Source organism: Gossypium hirsutum, chromosome D02 (genome assembly GCF_007990345.1).
Source record: "Gossypium hirsutum isolate 1008001.06 chromosome D02, Gossypium_hirsutum_v2.1, whole genome shotgun sequence".
Taxonomy (NCBI): domain Eukaryota; kingdom Viridiplantae; phylum Streptophyta; class Magnoliopsida; order Malvales; family Malvaceae; genus Gossypium; species Gossypium hirsutum.
In genome coordinates this window covers 59,825,249-59,842,435 of record NC_053438.1, presented here as the reverse complement: position 1 = coordinate 59,842,435, position 17,187 = coordinate 59,825,249, and the positions used below count along the sequence as shown (strand labels likewise).

Sequence of the window (17,187 nt, the reverse complement as noted above, 5' to 3'; positions counted from 1 at the left end):
GCTACCTAGGATTTCTTAGACCATGAAAAGGAGGTTCTTAAGGCATTGAAGAAAGGGAGGCATTTATACACCACCTTAGAGATGAACTTGTTAAGTGCCATCACTCTACCTATGAGACGCTGAATATATTTTATTGTCTACGGAGGAGGTATTTTCAAGATTGCACGGATATTCTCCAAGTTCACCTCTATTTCTTTTTTTGAAGTTATGAAACCTAAGAATTTGTTAGCTCGCACGCCGAACGCACATTTTTCAAGATTTAATTTTATCTCATGGGCCCTCAAAACTGCGAACGCTTTTGACAAGTTTTGCACATGCACCTTCATAGATCCACTTTTCACCAACATGTCATCTACATATACCTTAACTTTGCACCCTATCTGGTTTTTGAAAATCCTGTACACTAATATTTGATAGGTTACTCCCGTGTTCTTGAGACCAAAAGGTACAACTCGATAGCAAAAAAACCCTTATTCGGTGATGAAAGTTGTCTTTTCCTGGTCACCCTAATCAAACAAAATCTAGTTATAACCTAAGAAAGTGTCCATGAAGCTCATAAACCTGTGACTTGCAAATGTATCAACCAAATGGTTAATTGAAGGTAAAGGGAAATTGTCCTTAGAGCACGCATTGTTGAGGTTAGTGAAATCAATACACATTCTTCATTTGCCATTTACTTTCTTCACCAAAACCACATTTGAGACCAAATTTGGATACTCAACTTCCTTGATAAAACTCGCTGATAACAGTTTAGCTACCTCTTGTCTTACTGCTTCCACCACCTATGGAGCGAACTTCCTCTTTTTTTACTTAATTAGCTGTCTTTGGGAGTACATTCAACCTGTAGACGATCACCTGGGGTCCACACCTGGCATATCTGCTACTAACCAAGTAAAAACATCTAAATTCTCTCTCAGACAGCGAACCAACATGCTCTTTTCCTCAATTACCTACATTGATGAAATCTTTACAATTTTTTTTCATTATCACAAAATAGCTACAAAGTCTCGGTATGCTCTACTGCTTCGGGCTTCTTACTTCTCTCTTAATCTGTCACATCTAAACTATCTAAGTCTAAGGCTTGACTTGCTAACTCTATCCCTTGTGAACTCTGCCCTCCAACTATTGGCTCGCGTGCCTATTTGACAGACAACATATGGCATTATCTCGCAGTTCACTAATCTAATTGCAAGAACCCAACCCCTGTCCTTGTTGGGAATTTGATCTTCATACAGAATGTTACAACTACTATTTTTGTGATCCTCATTATTGGATGCTCGAAGATAGCATTGTACACCATGGGATGGTCTACAACAAAAAACTAAACGTACTCCATAATCGTGTGCTCGCCAGCTTGCTCTTTTAACTCTATTTTTAATACGCTTCCCAATATAGGACCTCCCCTGCACTCCCACTATTTACAAGTATAATTTTAAAACCTACGATTGTCGCAAAAATAACCATCAAATCATTACCCTCTTTGTCGCTGACCAACTCTTCATCATTATTACCAAACTCAACGCTCCATCTTTCCTACTGACATGACCTCTTAGGAACGTTAACATACATCATATTTCTCATATGTGTCTTCCTCTTTACATGGAATCTACCTATTCTTCATTTGTACCTACAATTACATGGATGATACATTTAACCTTCTGTTTACCTTTAGGATCACCATACGAAATCTAACCCTATTGGGAAACACATTGATCAAAAAACTCGATGAGCTTGTCGTTTCGTACTACTTCCTCGATAGCATCTTTTAGAGCGAAACAGACTTCAGTCTTATGCCCAACGTTATTGTGGAAGACATATTTGTCCCTTCAATTCGAACTTCTCGTGTTATACCTCATTAGAGATGGTTTAGGTAGGATACCAAAACTCTTCACTTGGTTTAGAATGTAAGTATGTGTAGCATTTAAAGGAGTGTAAACTTCGAACCTACCCTAGGGAATGTATTTCTTAGTATGTTTTGATTGAGACCTCTTAGGAGCCCTAGGAGAATCACTCTACATCTTTGCTCCCTATCGCCTATCACCTATTGCTTGCAACGACTAGTTAGGAGGGTCCTGCCTATTGCAAGCTCCCTCTCTGTTCCTAAATTGTTTGTCTTCCCTTTAAAAGGTGCCACGTGACTCATTTTTAATCTCCTTTGCCTCTGTGAACTTGTAGGCTCGCTTGTACAAATCTGCCAAACTTTGTGGTCTATTATCAGTAAATGAGTACTATACATGGTCATTTTGTATCCCCATTATGAAAGCATCTATAGCACACTAATCTTTTAAATTCTTCGTGTTCAAAGTCACTGTATAAAACCGCTTCAAATAATTTTAGAGAGACTCACCTTCTTTCTGTTTCATGGGCATCAATCCCATAGGCATGCTCATGATCGCTCTATGGGCTCTAAATCTTCCCAAGAACATCTGGCCTAACTAGGAAAAACTTCGAACTAAGCCTTGAGGAAGGGACAAGTACCAGTCATTCGCACTTCATTTAAGTTTCATGGAAAAAGTTTTGTATTTTACTGAATCTGATGCTCCCAGCACGTTTATATAATCATTGTACTGCATCAAGTGGGCTCGTGGGTCTCTTCCCCCCTCAAACATGCCTTTTGGGACTTTAAAATCATGTGGTAAGTTCACTACTGCTATCTTAGGGGCAAATGGATTATTAGAACAAAAAAGCCAATCCATATCCTGGGACTCAGGGTGCAACGCTCTCACGTCTCATCGTAACTCGTCCATCTCATTCTTCCATTCTCTTGCATACATGCCTGAACCCTCGTCCTACGTATTTACATTATCATGAAAATCAGAATTGTTAGAGTGTACTTTCCTTTTTAATTCCTCATTCTACTTTAGTAACTCTTGTTGAAAAGTCTGTTGTTGCTTGAATCGTGCCTTCTGTGCAGCCATTTGTTCTCTTATAAACTTCATCTGCTCCTGGAGAGTAAGAAATTTTTGTAGCGATGCTTCTTGATTTAGAGGAGGTGATAGCCCGTGCCCAGAGAATATGTTCAAGTCCAATGGACCGGAAACTCCTTGATAAGCCACATTGCCGAAGTTCTCTAGTCGATCGACCTCCACATACGAACTCCTTTGGTATATGCGGCTGAGACCATGAGCTCCCCTTACAAACTTCTGGGTTGCGGGTGGGTGACCCGAACCTTATCTAGTTCTCAAGTTGGTGATTATAAGTACATAAAAATTTTCAATTCTTTAATTTATATTAATTCAAATTTAATTTTTTAATTTTTGAATATCCTCTTTCCTCTGCTATTTGTTTTAGAAAAAGTTTTTTAATATAAATATAAAAATTATTTTTTTAAAAATTTTAAATATTAGCTACGATATTTATCTATTTTTTTTAAATCAATAGGTCACTTTCTTTCTATTTCTATCTAGTTTTGGAATTGGTGGTGTTACATCGTAAACCATATCACTGATAATCTTTAAAGCTACCCAAAGATGTTTACTGTTAATCGATGAATGCAAAAACAATAAATATAATATATTATAGAAAAAGCACTCAAACTCCAATCTTTTAAATTAAGACTACATATATATTTATTCGGTTATCGAATCATATAAAATTGTAAACCAACATGAATTAATTACATATACTATAGAAAATGTAAATAATAAAGTATGGTAAATATAGTTTTTTTTATGTAGCAAAAAACATATATATAAATTTTTCCTTAAAATTATTTCTACTCTCTTTTTTTTTAGATGTTTGTGAGTAGTAATTTAACAGAATCCAGGGGATGTCTCTAACCAATCTACTTCTTTTTCCAACCAAGAAAAGAAGAGCATGACCAAATTCTTCCAAAGTCCGAATGGGTTCATTACAACCATCAGCCGCTAATGCTTAACCGTGTTGTTTAATTAGGAGTGGTATAGTTTGACCCTGACTCATATTTCCTATTTCTTAATATCATTATTCTTCTTTAAAAATACATCATATGGAATAGTATGTAACTGAGACAGGGGGCCTAAGCCCCCAGAGACCATAGACTCATTCAAGTCGGACGGCTACAGACTCTCGTTTGTCCACCAATATTAAAAACGTGGCCCCCTATCCTTATCACATTTGCCCAAAATTTCATCGCTTTATTTACTCTTATTAGACGTAGGTAGAAGTGTTTACATTAGGTACCTTTCCCTTTCCCAAGGAATTTCCTTTTTTCTTGTTCTACTTTCGTATTTTTTACCACGATTGCTTTGTTGTTCATTGTTCAATTCCCAAACTTCCTCCAATTAAATTTATTTATACTAGATTACTAATTTACCACCTACGATGCGTAAGAAAAAAAATTATATTTATCAAAAATTAAGTTGAAGCTTCAACATTTTGTTAAATATTCAAATTTCACAATAGTAATATTTTATTAAAATATAAAAAATAAAAATATCACTATATTGATATTTATTATTTTGTAAAAATACTAAATTTTTAATTAATTTCTAACTAGATTGATGTCCGATTGACATAACTCAAATGCTATTGATGAATGGAATATTTCATTAAAAACTTAAATAATAACATAATTTATTTGATCGAATAAACTAATCAGATCGGGAATTGGTGGCAAGACTAGCTCGACCATTGGTTTAATTCTAAAGAAAGAAAAAGAAAAAAAGAAATATTTATAAGAGAAAAAAAATATTTTTTTCTTTTTTGCCACATGTCAACTTTTTAATTGGTTATATTTAAAAAAATAGACTTAACAATCTTAACTAATGATTAAACTAACAGAATTATCAACTTGAAAAAAAAATTTTGGTACCACTCGTGATAAAAAAATATTTAGGTACCAATTTGTAGGTTAAACCTCTTTTAGAATAGACTTAACAATTTGACTAACTATTTGACTGAGGAAGGTACTAACTTGGAGAAAAAAGTAGTTTAGATACCACTTGTGACAAAAACAAAATTTAAGTACCAAGATGGGAAAATGCTATAATTTAGGAACCAATTTGTGGATTAAGCAAAAACACAAATAATGTTTTGCTTGAAATGGTAAAATTTATGCTTTGAGAATTTTGGTATCCTATATTTAAGTCACATAATTTATGGATTTATTTTGAGTTTAAATGGTTGCTTTTGTAGATTTTACAAAAAAGAAAAGAAAAGAAAAGAAAAGAAAAGAAACAAATATTTATAATAATATTTGTTACTTTTTAAGTAGAAAGTTTTTTTAGTCATATCACAATTAAGTTGATGTCTGATTAACTCGTGACACAAACTCAATTAAATATTTAAATATATACTAGATTATGGCATATCCACAATGTTGGATACATGACTTGTACATGGCGTGAATTTACTAGCAACAATGAAATTCATAACTCGATTAAAGAATTAACGGTATCCTCTTATGGGCATTGTGCGAGTTGATAAATATGGAACATGACCACGGGTTGCTTATTCTCAAACGAACAATTTATCACAATCATTTGTTGACAGTGATCATATTAATCATTAAGAAGACACAATGATGATAATGAGATAAAATAAGATTGTATTGAGTAGACGAATTTAATTCAAAGGAATCAAGGATATCATATGAAGGTAAGACACACAAGACGAGGTCATTAGATAAAGCTACTGGATGAATTGCTTTCATAAAAATTATACAATAAGAAGTTTTTTATCATGGTTCTTCTTATGGACTGACCCCATGATTAAGTAAATTGTAAATTATCAAAATGATGCTTTTAGACATAATTGCAATTACTAGAGCCTAATTGTATATGTCTGATTGGTCCCTTCGCTAGCTTAACAAAATCTCGATCAGACTACATTTGAATTAGAAAAAAATTTCTACGACTTTGGAAATAATTTAATTGAGTCGATTTATTCGATGTGGAATTAAATTGGATGGTTGTGAAAATTGTTCAAGTAGAGAATTTGATTAAAAAATTTTCTTGAAAAATTAATTTTGGAAAATCTTAATGATTTTTGGGAAAATTAATTTTAATCAAGAAAAATTAAATTAATCAACTTAATTAAAATAAATATGATATTTTTAAAAATTAATTTTCAAGTCAGACAATTGGTCCAATAGGTAATTGATCATGAAAATTAGATTTGAGATCAAAAATTGGAATCGAGAACCAAAAATCAAGACCCAAAACTGGTCGAACCGGACCCGATATGTGAAATATAGCCGACGGTCCAACTGGTGGCTGGATTGGACTGGTCAGGTCATCACTAGCTTAGACCGAACCGGCAGTAGCTAAATCGGCTCGGGGTGTCGTAAAGGTGTTGCGCTTGTGATGACACCACCTTGCGCTTGTGATGACACCACTGGGCACAATGGTGCCGACGGCTGCGGCAACGACAATTTCGATGGCTGACAGATGGTCGGCGGTGGTGGTTCCTTGACGGTTGAGCAATGGAAGAATCACACTCTTATTGGTACTATACCGAATAATTTTCTTTCAGACTAACCATTCCAAAAATATTAATATTTTAATAAATTTAATATTAAATTGAATTTAATACTTATCTTGATAGTATTTTATTAATTTAATATTAAAGTGATTATCTTAATATTGAATTTAATTTAATATTTAACTTGTAGATAAATATTCTATTAATTTAATATATTTAATATTAAAGTGATTAAGTTTGATCTTAATTGAACTCTTTAAACTCTCCCAATACAGAGTCTTAGCTCTTTATTTTTCACAAACTTGAATTCAAGAGAAAGTTGTAGAGAGAAAATTCACTGAATAAATTATTTCAAAAGATTTCTAGAGATATTTTTTCTTATTTACAATTTGACTTAGACGTTTAGAGAAATTGTGAAATTGCCCCATATGTAATTTTTGTGGAAAATTTTCTGATTCGAAGGAAGTTCACACTCGACAAACGTGAGCTTGAGGATAGCGGAGAAGAGTACGTTGAAGTGTTCATCCTAGATGAATCGAAAAGGTACAATTTTGATTAAGTGTTTATTACTTTAGATATCATAACCAAGTTCTTATTTTTGAAAAAAAAAATTAAAACTCTTATTTTTCCCTTAAACTTATTTTTCGTTATGTTTTTCAAACCCGATTTTTCAATAGATAACCTATGGATCACCAGAAGATTATTATTAAACGTATTAAGATCACCATCGACCACCCTATCTAAATCCACTTCGTAGTGGAACGTGAACAAAAATTTTTCTCCCCTATCTCGATAATACCAATGCCACCAATAGGATGCCATGTATTAACTAGAGTATTGCGCATTGATATGCGTCGAAACCACCAAATAAAAAATTCCTACGACAAAATAATACGAATTAGCAATATAAAGCAGTAGGGTCGATTCTATAGGGATTGGTTGTTTAATTTTGCCTTTTTTGTGAGCAGAATTATTGTCGTGGTAATACTCGTGCCCACGACTAGTGACGAGCTTGCTAAAATAAAGTAAATAAGGGGGGAAATGAAAATGTTTGAGAAGTAAATAAAATCAAATAGCAGCAAATAAGAATTATACTAATCGAAAATAAAATAAGTAAATGAGTTGAACTTCGTAAACAATAATATAAATTCTTAGCCTTAGACTCGATTAATTCCGGTTCTAAATCGGTCCTTGAAAATGAGTTTTCTTCTCCAAACAATAAGCTGGTTGTAGCGGCTAATAACGTCCTAATCGCCAATTCTTACCTATTGTCTAATCGCGATACACGTGTTTGCAATTGAAGACCGCGGCAGCCTTATGTTCTGAAGAACCAACTCGGATCAACGACCTCAACCACGTGGATCTTTTAAATTCGATCACTATCTCCATTGACGAAAATCCCACTAGTATGACCCCGCTAGGATACGTCAATTTGTTCGTGGTAATCCGAATACAACATGACCGATTCGACTTCTCAACTGTACGTCAAACAACTCCAACCCAACAGCGCTTTTTGAATTGAATTTGAATTGACTTTAAGGGACGAATTTGTACTATCCCATATTCCGAAGAGATGGTAAATACAGTTATGAAAGATTTTCAGTACGAATTCATTTCTCACGATTCTTGACCGGAAAGAATACCGTCCTAAAACTAAATAGAAGTTTAGTGGATCATGAAATTAATCATGCTTTGTTGGCTTATGGAAGTGGATTTAATGGAAATGATAGAAGATGGAAAGGGAAGAGACTTGGAAAATAATTAAACAAATTTGTAAAAGTAAAGAGATATGAAATGGAAAAAAAATGGCACAATGCTTATGAAAAAGAAATGGCTGCAGAGGCATGAAATAGAAAGGACTAAAAATATTTTCATTCAATTTTTAATGTATTCAAGTGTGTTTTTTAAAGGTCACCACACACATTATATATATATATATCATATACTAAAATTAGCTTAACTCACCTAATAACCAATTATATGAAATCATATTCATATCAAATTTTTTTTAAATATGGCTTTTACAAAATAAATAATATGATCAACCCTTAAATGTCTCTAAATTTCTGATTCGGGCCCTCTTTTATTGTTTGTGCTCCAATTTAATCCTTTTCTGCTTGTTTTTAAATTAAAGCATCTAAATTTCGTTTCTGATAGAATATAAACATAAAATCACCAATTTAATAGGAATTAATTCAAGAATTAATTGATCTGAACACGTAAAATATGCAAAATAAACATACCATCACGCATTGATTGGAAATGGACAATACTTATGATTAGAAAACTACTGACTAAACAAAAGGTTATAGTTTAGACTTGAATAATCCTCTCTCGAACTAACTTGCCATGCCTCCTCCTCAGCATCATTAATGCTTAAACTTGCTATATCATTTTTCATTATGAACCTTTCTTAGAGGTTGGTAAAAAAAAATTGAGGAAAACAAAAAGAGAAGGAGACTTCAAGAAAAAAACCATGCTACAAGAGCAAATAAAAATGTTCTACAAGAATAGACATTTTAGTGTTTTAAAAGAATAAGTGGGTAGTTATTTTAAATGTGAATAGATCTATATAAATGTATGAATTAAATTTAAGATTCTTCTATTAATTTAATAATTGAGTTGGTGTCACTTAACTTGCGATATGGAACTCACCTCACCTGAACACTTAATATTAGTATAAACATAATCAAGTCTCAACTTAATTGTAAAATTTATAAAATAACTGACTTGAAACACACAAATTTATTATTAAACTAATATCGTGATTGGCAAATAGCTTCAACGTTAAATACTCTAAATATAGTGTTTTTCCCCCAACTCTTGCACATCCAACAATGAGATTATGAGAGGAAGATTAACTACCTCCAAAAATGAAAGAAATAATAAATAATTGACTTTGTGAAAGGTTATTTTCTCTACGTTAAATGGCATGGTAAGAACACGTGGCAAAGATTTTAAGCATTCTTCAGATCCACATAAAAATTGGAATGTCTAAATTGAGGATCAACAACCTATGTATGTATATGTAGGTAGTGGTGGTGGAGTGGAGCCTTCAACTTGTAGTTAGGTGAAGGACAAATCTAGTGGGTTAGGACATAGTGCAATATGATTCCGTATGATTTTGGAAATTTTGCGTTTTGCTCATTCATTTGTTTTATTAGATGTGATTGTGTACCTATCTTTTGAAAAAATATATTTAAAATTCTTTTAAACAGATAAATTTAGGAAAATTTTAAGTTTGTAAATCGATTACATCTAAAATTATAATACTCATATAATTAAACTATTTGACATAATGAAAACAATTTTAGTGACTTAAAATTTTCAAAATAATTTTTGAGTATCTCTTAGCATGGAAATACAAATCAAAAAATAGTCTTCTCTGATTAGAAAATGACACCATGTTTTTAATAATAATAAAAAAAGCTAATAAAATCCCACCTAACATGGTGAAAGAATCCCATCGAATTAATCTCAGATAAGCAAATGCTTTAACAACATGAATGCACATACAAAAGATGCCATGAGTGAACAACATTTCATTTTTATCATTCTATCCTAAAAATATTATAGAGGATTGCATATTAATAAATTAGTTCATATAAGTTATATTAAAAAATAAATTGACTTCCTATTAAAAATTCAATTTATTTCTATTCTTTAGTAATGACGTGGTTAACGGAGCAACCGGATTAAAACACATATTGTACCACGTGTACCTCATGCTTATATGACATTTTGTCACGTCATTAACTATATAAAAACTTAGAAGTCTTAATAATTTGTGAATAATTTAAAAACCCCCTTCAAAATGAACTTGGACATAGTTGTTTAGCTTCATTCTAGCTTGAACAATCATTATCTATATTCATTTGGACATCATTTTTATCATTTTTAAAACTTTTTATAAATTTTAATCTTAGAGGTAGTTTTTAAAATAATTATAAAATTATGTTTAATTTATTTTTATGATTTTTTTAATTTATTTAAATATTTCCACACCAACATGAGGCATACGCGAAGCCTTCATGTATTTATATGTTTTCTTTATGTCATCGTTTAATGGTGAATTTTTTAACATAAGTTTTGCACTATTTTTTTTAACATACAAGAGTTAATTTTCTCCTTTTTGTAATCCAATTTTTAATACATAAACCTCCTTGATATTTTTACCTATATCCACATATTATATAATCAAACACACATGACTATACATAACATCATCTTGATACACATACATGTATATACACACAACTATATGTAAGCACAAAGATACATCATAGAGCAATTTACAATCACACATATCCATGCATACATCACCATATAAATACATATGTGCATACTCAAAACATACAACTATATGAAGATGAAAATTAGTGGTTTGACCAATTTGATGATCAATCTGATTTCAAAAATATTGAAGTGGTATCATTTTGATCCAAAAAGAGTTCAACAAGGAAGACATGCTCTCCATGTTTTTATACCACAAAAGACTTAGAGCACGTTTGGTTCGCTGTATTGGATTAGAGGTGTATTGGATTAGAGGTGTAATGGAATAGAGGTGTAATAGCAAATCAACTGTTTGGTTGAATGTAATGGAATAGAGGCGTAATAGTAAAACTGTGTTTGGTTGAATGTAATTGAGGTGTAATAGCATAATGGAGAAAACTAAAATGACCAGAATACCCTTAGCATAAATTTGTTTTGGTAAATGATTATTGTTATTGTTATTTAAATTTTAATAAGATTATTTATTATCAAAAATAAATAATTTAATCATATTTAAACATAATTATTATTTAATATATTTTAATTAAAATATATAATTTAATAAATTCTTAATAATTAGCAGAAATTTGTTTTGGTAAATTATTTTATTTAAATTTTAATAAGATTATTAATATCAATAATAAATAATTTAATCATATTTAAACATAATTATTATTAAATATATTTTAATTAAAATATATAATTTAATAAAATTCTTAATAATTAATATTCTTATATGAATTTACTCAAACCATAATATATGATACTGTAAAATATAAAATAACATAATTATTATTAAATATAATATAATTAAAATATATAATTTAATAAAATTCTTAATAATTAATATTCTTATATGAATTTACTCAAATCATAATATATGATACTATAAAATAAAATTTTAAATAATTAATATTAAATATATTTTAATTTAAATATATGATTTAATAAAATTTAAAATAATTATAACTAATAAATTATATTTTATGAATTTGTATAATTTAAAATAATAATTATTACATATAATTTAATAATAATATAAAATTTCATAAAATTCTTGATAATAAATTTTCTTATATGAATTTATACAATTTAAAATAATGCCAATGCCAACACTACCACATTTGGGTTCAAATTATACTCATAGTAAGCTCAAACTTTTATTGATGCCAATGCCAACACTACCAAAACCTTTTGGACAATTATTTCGAAGATTTAAACCAACAAAAAGAAAATCAATAAGTAATAAAACCATAGAAAATAAAAGAAAAAATTTGCCTTTGAAGCACATTCAATTGTGCACTTGGTTCTCTTTGATATCTCCTTGATTTCTTCATCTTTATTCATAATATCAAACATAGGCAAACAAAACGATAATTGTAACCCCCTACCCCTACCAACATTTTATTGTAAGTATAACTAACACAGGATAACTAGTTGGCCTCTTAAAACAGTCAAAGACCAGACCCCAAACCAAACCAAACTGCTAAACAACAAAGCAGACATCATTAAAAAGACCCCATCCCCAGATTGCATCATTTTCAATTCTTAGAAATGTGGAGCATAGAGCTGGAGAACCTTCTGCTAGGACGGTCTGCTGCTAATATCATCCCACCAAGCACTCACATGCTTCCTGCTGGTTGTCATGTATTAGGGATCACTTCCAGAACCCTGTTTTCCCCTAGCAACATTTGCAAACTCACAAGCTCCAGACAACAAGGGACTGGAGATGTTACCGTTAGCATACTACACGCGTGATTGCAAATTTATGAACATTCAACTACAAAAGTCCAGAACCTACCAAAATTTCTAAGCCAATATCTCAGAATCGATTTGCTGAATATTGGGGAAAATTTGTTCCAGGGTAGCATTGTAGTTAGGAGACTGCGCTTGCAATAAAACAGTACAGTTGATCACATATGAGAAAGGTTAGGAGAGAAGAATGACTACTAGGCCAATATAGAAGATTGAGAAATGTCAAACGATAATCACCAATTGTGCAAATAACTCTATAGCTAAAATGAATGCAATATGCCAAGGGGAGGATGATGATATAGACTTAACTGAACTTAGCCCAGGAAGGTAGAAAACTACTTTAGATGGATGCCACTACTTTGGTGATCATATATTTAATCACCTATAGCTAGATTCAGATCATCCATAATTTCAACTATCAAACCATCACATTATGCGCAGATGAAAGTGACACAGCTTAATACTAGCTTGAGAAGCTGGTTCATTCATTATTTGCAAATTACTCAGAAGTGGTTCAATAGTTTAGTTTATATATAGATACGAGTCTCCACAGCATAAACAAGAATAATACCTAAAGTTGAAATGCAAATCTTAGCACAAACTCTTGGCCAACAGATCAAGAAAACATTTAACAAAAAAGTACCTGCTTTATTAGGCAAACAAAGACGAGAAAAACACATTGCAATGTTGGAATTGAAAGGAGAAATGAAACAAACATTGAGATTTCGAAAAAGTACTTTACTCCAGAGGTGTCAAGCAAATATACCAAAAAAATATAAGCCAGAAAGTTTAGAAGATAATACTCAAGAGGTTTATATAAAAGTTAACAAGTGGAAAAAAACAGAAGGATTAAAATCATACCTGATGCCCCTACTACTACCTCCCCAATCACAATAGCTTACAATTAGCTTTTTAAGTTGCTAAACTCCTTGCAACTTAGCATTTCAACTACACAAATTCACAATGTAACCTACTAATTACAATGTAACCTACTAATTACAACTTTGACCTACTACAAATACTCAACACCTCCTACAACTTAGCATTTCAACTACACAAATTCACAATGTAACCTACTAATTACAACTTCGACCTACAAATTTATATTCTACAACAAACAAAAATCCCGCTTCTAATCAACTATCCTTAATGTAACATATAATGAGGAAAAAGAAAACAATATTTCAAAGATTCTATCACAGGAAAAAAAATCAAATCAAAACAGAAAATTTGAACAGCATACATATAAATGGTCTTCTAAAATTGACCAAGAAAAAAGAAAACAACAACATTTTCAAACCCAATAACTTGAACCCAAAATCACCCCCCAAACAATAGTTTGCATGCAAAGAGATTATAAATAACAGCAGAAAAAACATAGATCTAGTAAAAAGAGACTCGAATTAGAAAAAAATTATAAAGAAAGAAAAATAGAACAGAGAAATCAACAGGCAAGAATGCAAATAAAGGGGAAAAAATAATAGGCAAAATATGGGAATTTTACCTGACAAATGAAATCGATTCTCAGAGAAGACGATGAGTGTCTAGACACGAATGAAAAGCATCCAACTTATATGATATTCCCCATTAGAAGTGTTTGGAAATTCGACAAAGATAAATAAAATCAAAATCAAAATCGATTCTACAGAAAAGAAAAGAAAAGAAAAACAGGGAAAAATTTGGAAGAAGAAGCAGAAATATGGAGAAAAGAAAATGGAGAAAAGAAAAGAAATGTGAGAAGAAAAGAAGCGTACCGTACCAGAAGAAGAAGTAGAAATCTGGAAAGGAAAAAATTGAGAAACGTCGGAAGAGGATGAGGGAAAAGAAATTACCTGTGCAAGGAAGCGTGGGAGAATCGGAGCGTTGAGGACGAGGGCAGAAAACGGAAGAGAAAAAAGGGAAAGATGCGGAATGGGTAATCGGCGCTGAGGGAGCATAATGCCTATTACCCGCAGTCAATGTAATGGGGGAGTAACTGATTCGGCGCGGAATGAGAAAACAGCGAACCAAACGCCGGAATAGGTCGGTAATGTAATAGGCGCGTAATCGGGGAGTAATGGTATACCTATTACAGCGAACCAAACACGCTGTTAAAGTTTCATGAGAATTAAACACAAACGAGTAAAAGAACTCATAAGTCAGCAAGGATTATTTTCAAATGTTTCAAAGGGGCGCAAGGTGAGGTGATGGGAGTCCAAATTAGTGAGCAAGATTACCGCACCAAAATGCGCAACACAAGTAGGTCAACCATCAAGAGAAACCATAAAAGGGAAAAGTCCACAAAGCCAGAGATTCATAATGGAAAATCATCAAATACATAAATATAAAAAAAAAAACCATTGAAGTACAAATTTCAATTCATTTGAATCATATTATGGTATCCAATCCAAAACAATAAGTTCAAGTCACAACAAAGTGAAAATAGCAGTTAAAGCAATTTCTCCTTCCTTTTTACCTTTGGCTTTCCCATATAGTATCTGCATGCATAGGCAAAGCTAGAATTCTTGATAAGAAGGATCATTATATTTTTATAAATATTAATGTTCAAAGTAGTCTCCCACCATTTTTAAATTTAGGATAATCTTAAATATCAAAATTTAAGAAAAATAAATTAAATTAAATGCTTAATTCATATTAGAGATTATAATTATTTAAGTTTATTTTTTACTTAACTAATAATTAGGTACCATTTATACTTAGATATTACAATTATTAAAATTTACTTTTATCAAATTAATATTTAGATCCTACTTTATATTAGTTTACCAAATTAAACTAAAAGTATTACTAAATTTATTATAAAAATTTTATAAATTTTATAAAAGCAAAATATCTTTGAAAACTTTGAAAGAGACAAATACAAATTAATTTATTTTTTAAAACACATCAAAATAAAAATTTCTAAAACTTCAATTTTAGAAAATTTAAGGATATGGAACCTCTGGTGCATGGCTCCTTCCTTGGCCTTGCTCTTCTCTTTTTTCTTTTTGCTTTCTTGTCCTCCTCGGAAATAATAATATATTACATATTAATTAAAAAAAATTAATGTACACCTTTAATTATTAAATATATTGATTTTCTCACTTTGATCCGTAAATTTTCTTTTTGGTTTATTATTAAATATTTTTTAGTTCAATCTCTAGATATTCTCAATTTAATTCTTTAGATGTTTTAAAAAATCAATTAGAATATCTAGTCAATCATAATCTGTGATTTGTCATACATTGATGTTGTAAAAACTTAAAAGAGTTTTTAAATAAGATAAAAATACAAAAATAAATTCAAAATTACAAAATAAAATTATAAATATATATTTTAAAAAATATAAATATGTTAGAAATTTTAAAAAATAAAAAAATATTAAAAGATTGTAAAAATTATAAAAAAATTATTAGAAATTGTAAAAAATTGTAATTTTAAAAAATAGTTGCATCTTGGAATAATTACACCCTACCACTTGTTAGTAAATTATATTTATATGGATGAATAAAATATATTAAAATTATTCCATGTTAAATAATAATTAAATACTTAAATTTATATTTATATTTAAAACTAAATAAGAAAAGGAGAGGTAAAAATGAAAATTGCCCTATCAATTAGAGATGTAGTGGGTAGATTGGATCCCTTGAGCTCAAGTTGAAAATGGAGCACCACTGCATTTGTTCCACTGAAGGTTTACCAAATGCATTCCTAGTGAACCTACGGTGCGATTGGAGGAAAACTTCCGACAGGTAAGTCCAAACTAGATGTGATCATGGGTCGGGCTACCCAGCTCAGCCCGACGGTCTGCCCAAAAAATAGAAGGGTTCGGATAAAAATATAGGCCTAAAATATGAGTTTGGGCAAAAAAAGAGGCCCGTTTAGAAAACGAATCGGGCCTCGGGTAAAACTTTTTTGGCTCGGGCCTGGCCTGGCCCGGCCCGGCCCGAATTATATATTAAATATATATATTTTTTATTTTTAATCAAATATATATTATCTATATTAAATACATATATTTAATATGGGTCGGGCCGGGCTCGGGCTTAGCAATTTTCTTTCGGGCCGAACTTGGATAAATTTTTAGGCTCATATTTCGGGTCAGGCCGAGCTCGAGCCTAACAAATGGGCCTAAAATTTTGTTTGGGCCCGACTTGAATCCGGCCCGGCCCATAATCACCTCTAGTCCAAACCAAAGGTAGCTTAATTGTGAATCCTAACCATATTTATCTGAGTATCAATTTTTGACTCGAATAAAATTAATTTTAGACCAAAATAAAAATGATAAATACACTAACATTATATTGATGGACCCTAAATTATGGTCTATTAATCCACTACTTAAACTTTTTAAAGAATTGTTTGAATTTAAATTAGAGAAATATTATTCCTAGTGAGTTGTATAACTGTAATAATGACCTTTACATTAAATACAATCGTGGGTGGGGCTCATCATCTCTGCCTGCCTCTGGTCGTCCGCGACGGCGATGGATCTAGTAATTAATTTTTTCTTTTTTCGATATTGTTTTTATTATTTTAAGATTTAATAATCGGCACGTCACCTTCACTTTGTTTAATCATTATTTTACTACCATATATATTTCAGCAATTGCTTTTTTAGCAGGTCAATAAAATTCATGATTTGTAATATATAAAATATTTATTATTTTTAAAATTATTTATAATCCTCTCAACTTATAAATATAAAAATAATGCGTTATAAATTAATTAAGATTGTTGCCTGATTTTGATTGATTGTATTATACTAATTACTAA

General features: G+C 31.0%; 1 long non-coding RNA gene across 1 annotated transcript; it reads right to left on the bottom strand.

The window, feature by feature from the left end:
• Positions 1-11,797: 11,797 nt before the first annotated feature.
• LOC107909710 (uncharacterized) lies at positions 11,798-14,565 on the bottom strand. The gene is made up of 4 exons (XR_001687314.2): positions 14,262-14,565; positions 13,934-13,998; positions 12,476-12,558; positions 11,798-12,397 (listed from the first exon to the last, which is right to left on the bottom strand). It is a non-coding gene; the product is annotated as an uncharacterized lncRNA (long non-coding RNA).
• Between the last annotated feature and the right edge of the window lie 2,622 nt (positions 14,566-17,187).